General features: G+C 40.4%; 1 protein-coding gene across 3 annotated transcripts in view; it reads left to right on the forward strand.

Moving 5' to 3' along the window:
• Positions 1 to 213: 213 nt before the first annotated feature.
• Positions 214 to 15,809, forward strand: part of tbl1xr1a (tbl1x receptor 1a) — a 44,063-nt gene continuing 28,467 nt past the window's right edge. For 2 of the 3 annotated variants that reach the window (XM_031575032.2, XM_031575031.2), the window contains exon 1: positions 214 to 544. The gene's annotated coding sequence lies outside the window, so the exon portion shown is untranslated. The remainder of the gene's footprint in view (positions 545 to 15,809) is intronic. The other variant, XM_012842228.3, reaches the window with a different exon arrangement.

The raw sequence follows: 15,809 nt of genomic DNA on the forward strand, positions 1-15,809 counted from the left end.
TCCTCTTTTACAAAAGATGAGTAAAACTATTTTATAGAAATTGAAAAATTATTAAAAAAAAAAAAAAACACTTTCCACATCAATTGAAATATAAGGAAAATGTAACCCTGCTGATGCTATTTTCTCTGAAACAGAACCAACAGTTATGTTATTGCTGTCTGTGTGTCCCTCCTTGTTTCAACAAAGCTGCAGCGACAACCGCCCAGGCCTTCCCCATTTTCGCCTGGCAGGTCACCGCTTCAGTGTTTGAGTGTCTGAAGCCGTTGGCTGGTCCTGAACCGTTTGGCTCTTTCTCCACTAGCATACAGCCCCACAATGCTCCTCAGTCTCTCTTAAATGCAATTTTTAACAGATTTTACCGAACACTTTCACCCGTGTGTTGTAACCGGACGCTTATTTGGGAATTTAACCATCGGATCGTCGTTGAAGAGTAGGGTTATAACGCTTTGTTTTAGCCCTATTTAAAAAAATAGCCGTGGAGGAGGAAATTCCACACAAGCAACACAGCAGAGAAGGCACCCCTTGTGTGATCCGGATATTAAAAGTGAGTGTTTTGTTTAATTCCGATCATAGTTTTGACGAAAATAACGTAGCAAAGGGTTGAATAATTACAGAAAAAGCTTTATTATGTCTCAATGTGACGTATAGTTTATATTACAAGGGCATTTGTTTAGTTGATTTGACTGGGGTGGGGGATGGGCAGTATGTGTGTGTGCGTGTGTGAGTGAGTGTGTACGTACGTGTGCGCGCGCGCCTGTCTGTGTGTAAATGCTGCTATCTGCCTTCCCACAACTTAGCTAGATGGATAGCTAGCATACTGTTATATGAAGAGGGTTAAGTTACATGTGAAATAATGTTATCACGAAAGTTTTCTGACGTGTGATATTAGTCATGGTGTATGTAGTCGTCTTTCGTAAGATGGTGAGCTTCCTAGCTAGGTCGAATTTCTTGGTGTTGTTGGACTCCTTTAAATATGAACTTGTTGGTGTTTAACAGTATTAGCTTGCAAGCTAACGTGAAATGTATTCATTCAAAATAGGTATGGCTTATGTGGCCTAGCTAGTAACAGCTTGACAGACAGTAACCCTTTTACAGTAGAATAGCTAACTTTAGACGCCAGTTTGATCATGGGACATAACGCTAGCTGGTAATCATGTTGGAACATGAAAACCTCCTTGACTATGTTGATGTGGTGTGGAATATCTGGTGAGGTAGCTAATAATATTTCAAATATAATCAACGTGGATACTGCTTACAGACTAGTTCAACTGTAACAACATGCTCATGTAGAACTAATTATGAACTTCCAATGTGGTTGATTTTCGTTGATATTATAAGAAAAACAGTGCAAGCCCACATGACAGCAATGTGTCTGAGGCTGAACTCGTGGGTGTGGGGGAGGGGAAGAAGCTAGAGAGGGAAGGGAGGGAGAGAGAGAGTTAAAGCCAAGAGGATATTCTTAACTCACTGACACAGTGGATTTAGGTTGTGGAGTAGTCTGGTGAAAGAGCTCCAAAAAAAATCGAGAGCCATTCCATTTTCAGATGGCGGGCAGTGTTTTAATTTTGTCGACGAGGCTTTTGTCACGTTATTTAAATCTTAAAGTAAATCAATGTAAGTATATTTCCTTTGAGAGAAAAAAAGTGAAATGAGTAGAAATACAATAATATATGTTGTAGGCCTACGTTCTTACTGAGAAGTTAATGAATTACAGGGAGCTGTTTGGTATTAAAATTAGTTCAAATTCTTCAGCATTTGCATAGCTGCAGCCTGGCTCCAGTCAAGGGAAGAGATGTAATTCAACAGAAACTGATTTGAGATTTCTCTGGCGGCTGGTGTAATATTCCTACAAATAGTAATTTATTCTACACACCTGAGCCTACATAATGTGGTCTACATAATGGCCAGTCTTCTTTGACCAGAGATCCGTTTACAGAATGGCTTAGTGTTTCCTTAAAGTATTAAAATATAACCCAAAATGTGTAGTGTTATTCCTTTACAATGACAATAAAAGCTATGGCAGTCATCTTATGTTTGACAGTACCCAGTAAATGCCTGGTCTTGAGCTAGTGCCTCGCTCAAAGACACACACACTCTGGTAGTGACACAGTTATGTAACCGGTGCTTGACAGAGAATTCAAAGATGAGGGGGAGGGGAAGTTTAGCTTCTCTTTGTTTGTTCATTATTTAAAAAACATTTAACATGGATACACAGGACAAAATGATTCTGCTGAAGTTGGCTACTGGAATGATGTTGAATAAAATATTTTTTTTTGCTGGGAAAATGTGATCCTTTGTATTGACCCAATTTCTGTATGTGGCCCCAAGCTGGATTCTTCAGATAAGATGGTCAGATGTTGTGAAAGAACACGGCATGGCTTTTCTGCCTGTATCATTGAGTATAACTGTTAAACAAAACATAAAAGTACATGTACATGAGAGCCGATAGGGAGGTGATCCATCTTAATGTGTGGATTTCTAACTGGGTTCATGCTGCCAAAATCCAGCCTGAGAGCATCCACATGTTAATACTTCCTGGTTTGATCAACTCACATTGAATCAACATGTGTAACCACGGTCTATGAAGATATTACAGTGTCAGTGAGACACGATAAGGCCACAACGGCTAAATCACATTCCATTGTTTTCAGTTGGAATGACCTAGCTGGCTGCAAGCAACTCTGAGCAGTGATGTGTAATGCAGTGCAACGTTTGAGCTCAAAAGTTGTTGGATGCCCTGTTCCTATTGAATAATGATGCCTGCATTGGCAAATGGATATCAACAGACGTTGGGATTCTGTTTGGACCCAGAGTTAGTATGTTAGTTGTCATTTATTAAGTAGCCTTATAGGCATATAAAATCACTCATTCCCTTTTAGATGTGATATAGGTATTTGGCAACCACAGAATACCATCCTTTTGTTGTTGTTATTGTTGTGGAAAGAATTGTGCAAGAAATAGGATATACGACTCAGAAAGTAGCAAAGGAATTTCACAAAACTGTAAATCCAATATTGAGATCCCTTGTCCTAGTCACTTATTTATATATTCTACAGATTGATGAGAACATTTTGTGAGTTGTAGGTCTAGGCTACACCCTTGAAGGAAGTGTTTAGGCCGAGTTTTTAAGAGCGCAAACTGTTAAGTTCATATGATGGCTGAATGTCACAGACTTGCAGATTCAAACTAGTTTATTAAATGTCCTGTCTTCATTTGTTGGGTGGTGAGAGGGTACCATGCCAGTATGTCCATCTTCAAGAGATTGACCTACCACAATCAAATTTTGATTGACTAGGTTTCCATCCATTTTATGCTTGGGGTTCCAATCTCCTCCTTTTAAAAGTTTACCTGCTATAAAATAGGAAGTATAGCTCACTGAATGTGTGATTGTCCAATTTGACATAATCTAGCATCCATATGAACTCATGGACATCAGTACTTTAGGATTTGTGTGAGGTCTGAGACCTTCATCAAGAGAGAGAAGCCTGAGATCAAAGACCAGTTTAGAGACATGCAGACATATCACCTAAATGGGTGTGTGTCTGTAGCAGCAGGCCTGTTTATTAACAGTAGAAGAATAACACTGTTAAGGGGATCAATACACGTATTACTTACGTACTCGTACGGATATCCATATCCACCCCAATAGTTACAGTATTGATAAAATGCAATCAAACAAACCAGAACTGATTCATCCCTTTTGTAACACCTTGCGAGGAAATCCAACGCGGCTAAGTGCCCCGGTATACTGTGTAACTCATACTGCTGTATAAATGATCAAGTATAAAACATTGTAAAACTGGTTGATCAACCTACCAGCCATCGTGGCGGGGAAACAAAAGGGGCATTTAGCAAACATTCAATCGTCTGGCAGCCGACCTAGCATTGTTACTTACTAGCTAAAATGTCGTTATGTTGCCTCCTGCATCTCGACCTAACAACAAAAATCTTCACAACAAAATGTGGCGTTACATCACGGGTGTAAAAAGACAGCAGCTGATGCCAGTAGAGACAACTTGAAGTCATGAACCTAAAGTTAAAAGCTGATTTTTTATTTTTTTTTTTCCCAATGAGAAGTGGAGAAGAGCCAACAGTGGGGAGTTACATGACTGGCTAGTTTTCGACGACAGTAGGCTAGTCAGTCAGTGATTTGATGAGAGGAAGCTAGTCAGTCAGTGATTTGATGAGAGGAAGCTAGTCAGTCAGTGATTTGCTGTGAACATTTCAAATGGGAGACTATCAAGGATGACTCAGCCTCCAAATGAAAATGAAATCGAAATCTAGCCTATTTATTTATTTTATGTTTAAAGAATGTTAAAGTTCTGTTTTTGTGCATTTGTAGACTGTGTGTGTGTGTGAAAATGAGCACCCTCCAAGCACCATTGGCGTGTAGATTTCTGTGTTGGCAGGTGAATGATGGTGGTCACTGGCGTGTAAAGTATGGCTGCTGTTCATCTTCAAAAAAGACTTTAGTTGTCTGCCTCTTAAATCTGACCCTGTTAAGAAATGCTGGCCATATCTATGCGACAGGGGGAGGGGGAGGGAGGAGAGGCGCAGAGTATAACATAGTCCTGTTTTTTGGAATTCCGCGATTATAGAATTCATTGTGCATAAAATTGTAGAAAACAAGCTTCGATGTTAAATTCCACTTCCTCTGACCTGGTATAAAGTTATGCATCATATAATCTATCACAGTCCCTGCCACTGCTACATGTCCCTTTCGTTTGGTGTCAGGTACGTGATCAGATGGATTGACGACCGCAGTGAAGTTAGCTTGATATAGGCTTGACAATGACATTCACAACATAGCTGGAACTATAACTGATATCTTATTGAAAGTTCAATTAACTAATTGCAGAGTATGTTATGTAAATAGTGTTCAAACATGAGATACAACAATGCATTCAACTGATTCTGGCACAGAGAAGGCATTTCAAAATAAAAATCCTTTCCTATGGGGAAAATGTGTATTTGTTATTGTTTTTTTTTACAAATTCTTTTTAAAAGCAAAACAAATGTTACACAAAAGTTAGTTGCACACAAAAGAGCAATAAAATGGTGGCTGGTAGAATTTAGAATCCACCAGCCAAGAACATTTCAATTTCCATCCCTGACTCTTTGGCAGAGTCACTGATTGTATCCCTGATTTACTCTTCTAAACCTTATTAGTCTTGTACGTATTTGGCACCGAAATTGTAAACGTAGGCCTGTTCATTTGTTTACCTGTTAAAACAGACTGTGATCCCCGTTCTGCCTTCTTCTGGTAAGCTTTATACTAGCTTCCATCAAAAAAGAATCACCTTAACCATGCCTTTGGGAAAAGGAAAGATTCTATACCGCTCTTTCTCTCTCTCTCTCTCTCTCTCTCTCTCTCTCTCTCACTCTCTCACTCACACACGCACACACACACACACACTTTAAATGTTCTTTCTTAACTCAGAGCCAACAGTTCCCCTCCCCCACACTGCCTGCCTGGCTCAGACTTTTATAGAGCGTTGCTGCATGGGTGTGTGTCTGTGACCTGGAGGTCAAGTTCAGATTTTTTTTGCCTGAATGCAGTCTTCACTTGCAGTCAGAGAAGCTGTTTGGTAGGTTTCAGTGGTTTAGAGTTACAAATGCACCAGACATGAAGGCCGCTCTTTCAGAGCACATAGTACAGAGTTGAATTCATAGGAAGTCACTTTGCTCGTGGTTTAGTTGATGGGTAATGTCAATCACTAGCTATGATCAGTTTGTTTGTAGCCAGTGCTGTATTTACATTAATAGTCACTAGCAGACTCACCAGCACACATACACACAATCTGTGTTATTCATTCAGTGAACAGAGAAGGTAGTCTGGTATGATGTAATCTCTGCTCTGATACAGAATGTTTTAGTTTGGTTGTTCTTACTCTTTTTCAGACCGCCCACAATAAGCTTGTGGGCTGATGGCTCAAATACAGACTACCCAATAAAGATTCAGTATGTTTGTGTCAGAGAGCAGAATAGCTCTGCATTAATATTGTTATAGGTGATATATATCTAACAACAGCTTTGCCTGTTTTTTTTCCCAGATTGTATAATATTGGGTAGCTGTTGAGACAACCTAAAGAAACACCAGCTGAACTACTAGGAATGTCTAGAAAAGAATTGGCTCTCTGCTGTCTTATTAGGCCTTGTATGTAGTAGGGCTTGCACTTTGTCTTCGAAATTAGATCATTCGTTAAATTGAAAAAAATAGTTGCACTGTAATAACCTGTTTGGCAAGTCACTGCTGTCCCAGCAATGTCACTCTGTGTTATGAATAACCTAGCGCCAAATTGTCTCTTGATCAATGAATTGTTAATGACGTTGAATCCTGGCCACGTGACAAATGTGCCCTAACTTTACAATCTTAAACGTTGCATCTTTATCATAGCAACACGTACTGCTGGAGCTAGTGTGTTGCAGCTGAGTGCACATGTTCCAAGAACACGGAAGAATCTGCTGCTTTCTAAATCACAAAAATGTGTGCAGCTCTGTGTGTGCGTGCCCAATGCAGGGCAGTCATGGAATTTTCAAGGCCTATAAAATTCAGGAAATTAATCGAAACCTTTGGAAAAGTCATGAAATGTGCTTTTGTCGTATGTAGGTCTAATGAAATTAGTTATGTTATTGTAGTCTTTCATGGATAATGCTGTGTTCTGTGAATTTCTGCAGCATGATTTGATGAGTTTCCACCTAAATTGACATAGCCAAACTAGCCTATTAGAAAAGGAATGTTTGGTTGTTTCATATACTAAATAGCCACAATCTGTGAAGTAAGGTATGCATTTGGGTGTACTTGTAGGTTGTGAAAGGTCATTCTTAAAGTCTTGGAAAAGTTTTGATATGTTGATAATGAAAATGGGTGGGAACCTGCCAGTATGGGTTGCATTCAAATTACCTCTAAAGGCTTATGGGTTTGTTCGATCTCGTTCTAACTTCTCTTTTGGAAGAGTGACGGCCCTAGTATTGTAGTCGAACCCATGATCGCTAGATATTATTGTGAATTTGAAATGTCAAGTCAACACACATTTAGTATAATTGCACAAGTGGAAATATTATTATTCCGGCAGTTTTGTACACCGCTTTTCGATTTTCCCCCCCGTCGAAATTGTAGGCCTACACTGAAAGTCACAAAGGATTGTTGACAAGCTAGCTGTGTAACTGCTAAACTAAGTTAGCCATTTGATCCTATTTAGACTTAAGACTTTACAGCACAAGCCAGATATGAAATTTAATTTCTGACATTTCTGACGGCGTTGCCGTTCACTTATTTTCCCATTGAAATGAGTGGAGGGAAGTAATATGTCTTTAGTAGCGTGTTTAACTATCATTTGCCCAGCTGGAGCTGAGTTTGCGCACCCCTAAGGAAATCCATCGTAAGAGATGTCCATTTGTAAACAGAGAATTAGTAATTTGTGCTACTGGGCTTCCCCTAAAACTGAACGATTCCATAACCAAAAGAATTACAGAAAAGAATGACACATTTTTGTGAAATGAAGTATTTTCATTTTCTATATACATTGTTTTTTAAGCGTTTGATCTAAGAAATGTTTTTGGCGACATGATAAAATCACACAATGTCCATAATATATATTGGACAGTGTTATTTATTACAAGCTAGCTGAGTTAGGCTTTCAAGGTTGCGAACCTCCAAGATTGAACAAACCTTTTGGTATGAGATTTAATTTATTTGGATGATAGCCTGAGATGGGACTGAGGTCGATGACTTTGGGCATCTGGAAAAAGTACAACTCTCTGTGGGACAAGGGTTGACACCGATAAGATTACAGCCCACTTTGCATTATTTCATAAATAACATTAGCAAGGATGTTTATGATGTTAAAACTGGCAACTAGCAAAACTAGCTGTTGCTCGGTTACTCTCTCTTTATCTTCCTGGGTTTCTTTGTCGCCTCTATCCATACAGAGAATACTGCGCTAGCTGCTTCTTATAGCTAGTAGAAGGATACGAATAATGTTGCTTTAAATTCCAAGGACAAAGATGTGTGTGTGTGTGTGTGTGTGTGTGTGTGTGTGTGTGTGTGTGTGTGTGTGTGTGTGTGTGTGTGTGTGTGTGTGTGTGTGTGTGTGTGTGTGTGTGTGTGTGTGTAATATGGAGCTACAACTAGATGAAGCACTCCTGTCTGAGGAGGAACTGGATGAGTGCGTTTAAATATTTCTAATGATCACACTAGGAGATTTGCATGTTGTGTAGGTGAACATTTTTAGTGTAACGTATTTGCAGGGTGGTGTTATGACAAATAGTAATACGCCACATATTCATTAACAAGGAACAAACCTTGCGTTTCCGCGAGCAACAGGTAGTGTTACATGAGTATTTTTCCATAGTTTGCTGTGTGTGTTGGTGTTGCTAAACATGAAACTGATGAATGCTTTAATCACAATGTTTAGATCTCACAGATCTTGGCAACAAACACTAAGTGTTTTTTTTTTTACAATATTTTAGCGCCTCTAAAAATAAGTTTTTGAAACTGTGTGTTTACAGTTGATTTAACCAAAAATTATAATAATTGCATTGTTGCTGCTCTCAGATTATTGTTGTTGAGTTTGTGCTTAATTATGTCGCACTTTGAGATCAATGTTTTTAGATGGTGGTAAAATATAAAAATGTCAAGCCTGGTCAAACTACCTCAAAGGTGCATGAGAGGCCTTAGACTCCATATAGTTAAATGCTTTGTGGTGCGCTTTAAATGCAGGCTACCTTGACTGGAACTTGATTGGATAGCACCCGATAGGTCATTCCACCATCGAGGTACCACTATTGATCTTTTTCTGTGGAGAAAAGGCAAAGACAACAGATGCTCTTCGGAGGAACAAAGTGGTTGGGTTCTTCCTAAATCTCGATAAGCAGACCATCAACTCATTTTGAACATTGGCTGATGTAATTGGGTCATTGCTGTTAGAGAATCGCTGCCCCGCGCCTTTGACAACCAGTTATTCGCTTTTATTGCCAAATCCAACTAAATGGTTGCCATCATTATTGTATTTTATTCTGAATTGTGAGTGTGTGTGTGTGTGTGTGTGTGCATGTGCTACAATAGTGATTAAACTAGTTAGTCTTTGGTATTTAAACTGTTTAAATCGGTTTTGTATTCAGAGTTACATTTGCATGAAATGATAGTTAGTTATCCAGCTGATGTTACAGTCTCCTCAATTTAACTTGAATTATAATAGGAAACGCAGAAACACGTAGGATGCCTGTGCAGCTAAGTTTAACTTAGCAAATAATTAGTCCATGTTGACACGCCATAGCAAATGCCAACTGTTAAGATAGTTCCCTAAGCTAGAGCTAGATTGCTAGGTTATATGACATGAGACCTTAACTATGACTGTGCCATGACCTTATAGCTCTGTTTAAGTCACTGTACTGGACGTCTTTACTGGCAGTGCCGACTGTCTCTCGCGGAGGTTTGATGCGACTGTCAAATTTGATGGTGGAATTCTGTTTGTTGTTGTGAATCGCTTGGTAACACGCACTATTCACGATGCGACTGACTGTATCTTTACATTTTCAATAGGCTAATCATCACTTGTGCTTGCTGCCATCAGAAAGGAAAAAGAGAAAAATTGGAATGAAAAATAGCTGTCTGTGTTGGTGCATATTTACCAGTACGCTATGCTTGTACACAAAATGTTTTCATTTAGGATCTTCCGTTTGATTATGGAATGCTACATTGGTCTGCCACCAGCGTTTATTGGCACACTATCGAGCACCCTTAGAATGTACCCTAATGTGCACTTTTCTTCAGTTTGAGTCAGGAAAACCCCTGAAATGATCACAGCTGAACTTCAGTTGGTGATAACTATTCTTTCTTTCCCCCCATCCTTTAAGAGTTGTGGCTCAGCAGAATGAGAGGATAATTTCAATGAATGCCAGATCCATTCTTGGTCCTTGCATGAAGGGATAACACGCCATAAGGAATTAGTAGCTGTAAAGCACATCCCCCCCTAAAAGGCTCACTCACAAAATAGGACCACTACAAGGGATTAGGTGTTTGGTGAGGTGTTAATGCTTGACCTTAAACTCATGAACCAAGTTGCGCATTAAAAACTGCTCAGGACATGGCCATATGCTAAGGTTTTTAAAATGTATAAAAAAAAATGGTATTCTTGAAGAGACCTGGTTTGGACAGGGGGTTTTGAAGCATGTAATGAAATAATAAATGAACAGCCCTGCTGGCTTCATGAGGGAAGCTGGTCGGTTCACGTTACGTTTTAAATAAGTGCCCCGGCAGTCTGGATGTTCTGTGCGCCAGGTGTTGGCTCACCTGCCAGGGACGAGTGTTTCGGGAAAAGACATGTTTGCCCTTTGCATGACAAACAGACCCGAAGCAAGGTGCCACCTGGAGTAATGAAAATGTCTTGTTCTAAATTGTCCACGTGTAGACTGACAGATAGACTGGCACATTGTTAAGACTGAAATAGAAAGCCTTGTGGGCCAACAAAGTGGGATATTTTTTTGTACAAATTGACTTTTATTTGATTTGACCTTTCTGTGCGATGAGCGTATTATATGGCTGGTTGGAAGTTCTATGATGCCCCTCATTAACAGGCCTATTCTTTTTAAATGAAAAAATACGACAGTATTTAATACTTTATTTCAGTTTGAACATTTCTGTAGGCTGTGGTGTTCACTCCTCATGTATTGAGTGCACAGGGTTTCCTCACACAACACTAATGGCAGTCTGTAGTTTAAAACTGTGAACGGCCACTATGCATTGGTCGGTTAACTAATTAGCTACTGACTGAGGCGTTTATGTCTACGCTTATAATTTCCTGATGTAATGTAATATGTAATGCACACACTGTACAGTAAATTATGAATGAAAATGGTTATTGCTGGGCCTACAGCTTTGTATCTGTCCTCAAACTGATGAGGTCATATCCTGATGTAGTAGTATTTGTGTTAAAAGATGGCACCATTTTAGTCGGTAGTGTTCTCATCCCCTGTGATATAGATATATTAAACGAACTAGAGCGTCAGCAGCAGAGAACATTTCCTCTCAAGGTTTTTTTCCAGATAGAGGAATGGCTCCTGGCAGATTAATTAAGCTTGTCACTGATTCAGTGTTTGAGTTATTGATAAGGTTGTCAGGTTTTGGCTACATTGAGAAGTCGCAGATATGGCATTGATCCCTTGCTCTGCTATTCGAGGAGTGATCTTATTTTTCTCAGGGGAGTGTATGTTTGGGGGCGATTGTGACAAGCGTTCAGTCCATCAGAATGCCACAGCGTGTGGAGGAGGAGGAGGAGAAGGAGAAGGAGAAGGAGAAGGAGAAGGAGAAGGAGAAGGGGCGCTCAAGCAGAGGCTGCTGCGTCACAGAAAAGATTCAGGCAGGACAGCCAACTTGACAGGGTGCAGAGTAAACAAGTTGGAAGCCTTCTAGGCAGATGTTTTTAAACACCCCCCCCCCCACACACACACACACACACACACACACACACACACACACACACACACACACACACACACACAGCCCTCACCCTGACCTCATTAACCACACATGGTGCCGGGAATAGAGGGAAGAAATGATCATGTGATGAAAACAGGTTGCTTTAGCACTGGGAGGTGGTGAGGGGGCAGAGAGGGGACCCAGACGGACATCAGTGGCATCTGATTAGTGTGGTTGACAGTGCTGCCACTACTGCAGTTTCCTACAGACTCCCTCTGCACTGCACAGATCAGCTGTGTGTGTGTGTGTGTGTGTGTCTGTGTGTGTGTGTGTGTGTGTGTGTGTGTGTGTGTGTGTGTGTGTGTGCGTGTGTGTGCTGCTCAGCCTCAGACCCTTGAGATTACTACAGGATATTGTTATCTGTGCAATACTGAATGAGATAACACACGTGTGTACACAGACACACACAAAATCTCAGTATGTTTGCCTTCCTCCTCTCACAGTCTTATATATAGACACTCATGCAGACACACACACACACACACACACACACACACACACACACACACACACACACACACACACACACACACACACACACACACACACACATTCACACATACAGTCTCAAATCTTTTTCCCTCTTGGCCTTTACACCCCCCCCCACACACACACACACTCACACACACACACACACACAGTATTATCTGTCTGGTCTCAGCTGAAAGTGTGTGGAATGTTTCCTCATTGTTCCCCTCGTCCATTTTTCTCCCTGCTCTGCACTCTGTAGATTAATTGTGCTGCCTGGGCCACCGTAGCCCCAGGTCACCACATTCCTCCAGGATTAGTCAAGTCAAACACCTCATGTACAGACTTAAAATGGCCACATTTTATGCAGTGTGCAGCCCGCCTGTCTCAAGGCACAAACTTTGTGTTTTTAAGAATGATCAACTTCTGAGTTCACGAAAACAGGATAAACAAGTATTGCCCTTTGGCATATCCCTGTCGATATTTCCAGTGTGAAATCTGACCCTGGGATTTATTGTAGTCACAAGTAGGGATGCACCGATACCGATACCAGTATCGGTATCGGTGCCGATACTTCGTTAAAATACTCGTACTCGTACTCGTTTTGAATTGCCGATACCAAGCACCGATACCACTCATCAGTATTTCACTGCATCAAACTGGCCGGGCTATGCTGACACAAAATGTGATTTATTGTCCTACCTGTCCTACCACTCTCTGCCAGACTAGTAAGTAGCTTATTTGCCGTCTTGTGTTGCATTTGCTTGATGTTTGACTGTGTTAGGAAAGTTTGTCATAGTGTCAAAGTATTTCAGTATACAGGTTTCGCTAAATTTAGCTGCTAGCATCTCGTTAGCGATTAGCAATTCCGTTATGCTGCCTTAACGGCCATTTGGGCTCATTTTAAGATAAATGACGACGACAGGAGTAAGGCCCAGTGTAAGATCTGCACTGCTACGGTGTCGAGGGGCGGAAAGGAAAGTACTTTGTTTAACACAAGCAATTTGATTAAACTCCTGAAGACACACCATAGTGCTAAGTACACAGAGTTCACTGATGCTAGTGGCGCAAGACCGAAGTAACCAATCTTAACTGACGTCTTGCAAAAGAAAAAAACGCGCACGCACACACAGAGAGAGAGAGGTAGAGAGAAAGACTGTGCCACATAGGTTAAGTGATTGTTTGTGTACTTGAGCAGGAGATTCTTCTGATCCTTTTGTAACTGAAATGTGCTCTTGTGCTAATCCAGTAATAGTTCTGTTCACTTTTTGTTAAGCAGACTGTGTTGTTAACTATGCAGCAAATTGAATTGCCTTTATCTGGTTATATTTGCATTTTGTCTAATGTGATGATATTGTCTGTTTGAAGGCTTTTTTTGTGTGTTAAAACCAGAAAGCTCTGTTAATTTTTGGCTTGGGATAGCCTTCTGTTAATTTTGTACAATAGGCTTGACATAATCTGCAGAGGATAAAATAAAATCTGCCTCCAAATTAATTGCACTTTCATGGAGACCAAATCTAAGAAGTATCGGTATCGGTACTCGGTATCGGCAAGTACACAAATAAAAATACTCGTACTCGTATCGGTTTGTGAAAAAGTGGTATCGGTGCATCCCTAGTCACAAGCCATCAAAACCAAAATACTGCCTAGTTTGCAGTGTCATATTGTATTGAGTTAGATACCTGACAACTATGTTGGGTCAACCCACATGGATGCAAGGATGTGGATTAGACTTTCTTGTCCTTTCAGTTTGACCAAAAGCAAATGACTTGTACAATAATACTGAAACTTCCTGGTGTCGTTGTGTTATGTAGGCTAATTGGCTTTAAACAGATGAAACTCGAATGGGGATTTTGCCTCCATGCATATTAATCATTTTTTTCTTTTGCACAGTTGCAAATTGCTATTTCCGTCACAAGGCATTTTGTTTCCAGTCCCCACCTTTGTTTGAACCTATCATAATGCCTGCCTGTGTAACAGCATAAGCTGTGGTTTCCCATCCCAGATGAAAGAATGACAGACGCTGAATCGCTTAGTTCATCTCCACACATCATATTCAGACGTATTTCCGCAAGCGAATGTGAATGTGATCGCATTGCAGCAGCAGTCGGCCTAACATACCGTAGCCTATGCAGTCACGTGGATGCTAACACTGCGCCCTACGAAAGAAAGGTTTGACAATCATCCTCAATAGGATTGCGTGCATGATTCAATATAGCTGACTGCTAAATACAGCTAACGTTAACAATGAAGTTTTGATGTGTATTACGCCGACAGAAATGTTGATAAAGCCTAAAAGTATTTGGAATGTCTTTGTAAAATAATAGGGAAATGACACATTTTTTGATGAATATTTGTTATAGCCATAAAAGTGGATACACTTTAATGAAAATGAAGAGAGATACAAACAGTGCATGTAGAAATTGCTGTGTCCGACAGAGTTGGCTTCAATATGATATGCTACTGACCGATATTTTCGTTGACAAAGCTAAAACTATTCTGTAGCCAATATGAAGGTGGCCATGCAAAAATAATGTACTCTTTAGTCTGTGTGCACTGTAACACTTTGGAGAGGATTAAAACAAATGTAAAATCATTCGCCTGTCTGTACCAATCACATGAGTTGCAGAGCTGAGATAAGATTTCTACCTAACCTCTCTATGGGCTAATCAACAGCATCATCCACTATCAATACTAGTCACTGCAACATTGGTGATTTAATCACACTTACTAGTTATTCACAGAATCCTAAATTGGGCCGAATCCGAAAGTTCAAAACGGCGTCCTCGTTGTCCTCACATCTGACCAAAAGTTACAACCAGAGCTATGCGTGGACTCACAGCAGGACATCAGTGGCCGAAGAGTTAGTGTACTATATCCTGGTCTCATCCAAGTAATCTGCGAACAGGCGTAACACATCACCCTAGATAGCAAAAGGTCAGTGGACCACTGGAGGCAAAGCTGGCGGTCTGTTGGCCTTTTGCTCATCGCTTTTTGGGCAGTCCGCTGTTAAGTTAGAGACAAACAGTCCACCGTTTTGCCACTTGCTTTAAAAACGTTATTTTCTTTATTCATTGATACTACTTCATTGATTTTCGCCAACCCTTAACAGGTGTTACCTACACGTTTTTAATTGACCATGTCATTTTTCACCATAAGCCTTCTAGCCTCCTTCAATGAACTTCTTGTGTTGAGTGGCTAAATAGACTATGCCAAGGATATGATTTTTACTATCCACTAAATATGATGGTGGGTGGGGCATGTCCACAGATCCCCCTAAGGGGTTTGCATCTTTGTCACCTTTTTCACCCCTCGTGAGTTTTAACCCCTTCTGGTATCATTCCTGGAATGGACACAAGCAAAATAACATCTGAAATATATATCTTCCTCTGACCAGTACAGCTGCAATTAAGTCATTTCTGCTAATTTTATCCAACTCTTGTCTCAAGTTTGGGTATAGCATTACTGGTCGTGCAAAATCAGCTACCGCTGGGCAAATGACGATACATGCCACTAGAGACGTGTAACTTCCCCGAGTATCCAGCATAAAATATCTCCTAGTAAATCAGAATTTTACTAGCTCCGGAAAAAAAGTCGAAAAAAAAAACATAAAAATGTTAATTTATTTATTGTAGCTACATTGTAGTGTTCGTCCAGATACACGAAAAATGAAAGTTGTGGGTAACTTTTGCCCGAGTGTTACAATGTAGCTAATCTTGGATGTATACCCCATTTGGATGCTATCACATTTGTTCCAGTGCATTATGTGAACCATCCATCTGAAATGCATGCCTTTCTATCATGTTCAGGACAGCCATGTCTTCCTGGTGTTATGTGTTTTTAAACGCCCTAACAGAGTGTC

This window comes from Clupea harengus, chromosome 10 (genome assembly GCF_900700415.2).
Source record: "Clupea harengus chromosome 10, Ch_v2.0.2, whole genome shotgun sequence".
NCBI lineage: Eukaryota > Metazoa > Chordata > Actinopteri > Clupeiformes > Clupeidae > Clupea > Clupea harengus.